Genomic DNA, 2,489 nt, shown 5'->3' with positions numbered 1-2,489 from the left:
TTGGGCAATCTATTTCCGTAGTGATACTGCCTTGGGTGGACTGAGGCTGACAGCAAACAACAACAACAATAACCCTTTATCTTAACTAGTAAAGATTATCTACCTTCAGCACTACACTCTTTTTAGGTCTATCTACGTGTGATTAAATTGACAATTACTCAAAAGATTAGATAGGAGACTTAGGGGACAGTGAGTTTATGTTCATGGGGGAGGAAAAACTCAGAAAAGGAGGGTGAGAATGGTTGCACACTTGAAAATGTAATCCGTGTCACAGAATTGTACATGGAGTAACTGTTGAATTGGTGTGTGTTTTGATGTGTATATTCTCAACACCAAACAAAATAAATGAGATTTAAAAAAAAAAAAAAGATTCTACAGAAGACTGCCAAAATATCCTACTTGGGCTATAGAACATGCCCACCCATGTGATAGTGTTTACTACAGAAATTCAGAGCAGAAATAGAGGAAAGAAACCACAATAAGGACAATTTTCAGTAGGGATTAAACCTAAAATGAGTAAAGCAAATAAAGATATAAGGGAAGGCCAAAAGCAACCCTGAAGCTTCCTTCACAAATATTATTACATCTATCCTAGATGCTTATTGCTTTTGAAGCTCAATTTGAACCAAAAATGGGCTGTTTATCTCTCCATTCCCTCAAGTGCATTGGTCTCATAATTCCTCTACACATCTGATATCCTGACCTAGTCCCATGTCCTCATTTCATAGATGTAGCAACCAAAACCCGTCATGTTTTCCTACAAAGGCTAGAGGGTGAGCTGGGTTTGAACCAGGTCTCTTGTTTCCCAGCTCTGCAGGCATTACCTCGTGCCAAGTCTCTTGTGCCTGAACCCTATTCACTTCCTTGGACAGCAGCACTTTGCTCAGACTGATACAGAGATGGACACAATCAGTTTCACCCTTATTCTTGGGGAGTTAGATATATTTCTATCCTGCAAAGGAATGACAAAGATCATTAGCACTTAGTGGGTAAGTGGAAGAACAGAATCCTTGAAAGTCACTGGACAAAAATAAATAGCTAAAGGGAAAGGAAGAAAAAAGTATTTTAGAGTTTTGGAGCAGAGAGAATTTTAAGGAGGGAATGATCACAGTGTCCAATGGTGCATTGAATAGAGGCAAGATCTGTGTTCAATGCATTTGGAAATTGCATTACTTTCAGAGAAAAGTATGACTATCCAATGGACCAAAGAAAAATTACAAAGGAAATTAGAAAATACATTAAGATTAATGGAAATGAAAATACAACATACTGAAACTTATTTGATGCAGCTTAAGCAGTACTTAGAGGGAAACTTATAGTTGTAAACATCTTTTAAAAAGAAGATCTCAATCAATAACCTAACCTGCCACTATACATTGGACAAAGAGAAAACTAAGCCAAAAGCAGCCGCAAACAAGGAAATAACAAAGATTAGAGGAGAAATTGATGAACTAGGGAACAGGAGGAAAACAAACAATAGAGACAATCAGTGAAACCAAAAGTTAGTTCTTTGAAAAAATCAACCAAATCACAACTTAGTCCATCCTGCCACCCATCAGCCTCATCACCCATTATTTAGAGCTCCTCAGCCTGGCCTCTCTCCTTTGATTTTCTTTACAAGTCTGACTTGTCTTCTTTTGCCCTTTCAAAGCAGGGCCTCGGGAACAAGAGGACCTAGCAACAACCCCAGGAGCCGTGCCAGAGTGCAGCCTTGCTCCTCCTCGAGTCCTGTCGGTGGGAACTGCTAGCTGCTGCCATCATATCTGCTGCAAATCCTAAAGCTCCAAACTCAAAAATCTCCAGAGAAGCCAGTGCCCATTCCTCATCAACTACAACAGCCAACACTATGTTTTACCAGAAGGCAGAATCATGCCAAACACTGTTTTTATTGGTGGAATTGATGTTAGGTAGGGTGAAACTGAAATTAGAATTTTCTTTGCTAGCTATGGTTCAGTAAAAGAAGTAAAGACAATCACAGGTAGAAGTGGTATAGCCAAAGGCTACAGATTTGTTTCATTTGATAAGGATGTGACTGTGTAGAAGGTAGTAGAATCACAGATGAATTCCCATGGTGTAAAGCTAAAACTGGGTCCTGCGATCAGGAAGCAGAATTTGTGTACTTATTATGTGCAGCTGCGTCCTTTGGTTTATAATTCTCCTCCTCCTCCTCCACACTTTCAGAGTGTCTAGAGTAATCCAAACACTGAAATTTATACACAGCCTCCAACTATGATGAATCCTATAACTCAGTATGTTCAGGCAAATCCTCCTTATCCAACCAAGTTCACCAGTTCAAGTCATCAGTGGATGTCAACTGCTGGGATGTAATTATCAGATGCTACTATAGTGGCCTATTGTTGTTGTTGTTGTTGTTTGCCGTCGAGTCGGCCCCAACTCATAGCGACCCCTCCATGGGTTTCCGAGGCAGTATCACTACGGAAGTAGGAATGCCCAACCTTCCTTCCGAGGAGTGGCTGGTGGGTTTGAAC

General features: G+C 40.3%; 1 pseudogene; it reads left to right on the top strand.

Annotated features, from left to right (window-relative positions):
- Positions 1 to 1,151: 1,151 nt before the first annotated feature.
- On the top strand, positions 1,152 to 2,347 carry LOC103202905 (annotated as a pseudogene).
- The last annotated feature ends 142 nt before the right edge of the window (positions 2,348 to 2,489 follow it).

Source organism: Orycteropus afer, unplaced genomic scaffold (assembly GCF_000298275.1).
Source record: "Orycteropus afer afer isolate SDZICR_OR568_19922 unplaced genomic scaffold, OryAfe1.0 scaffold00194, whole genome shotgun sequence".
Classification (NCBI taxonomy): Eukaryota; Metazoa; Chordata; class Mammalia; order Tubulidentata; family Orycteropodidae; genus Orycteropus; species Orycteropus afer.
The sequence above is the reverse complement of the archived record's forward strand: the minus strand, read 5'-3'. Positions and strand labels throughout refer to the sequence as shown.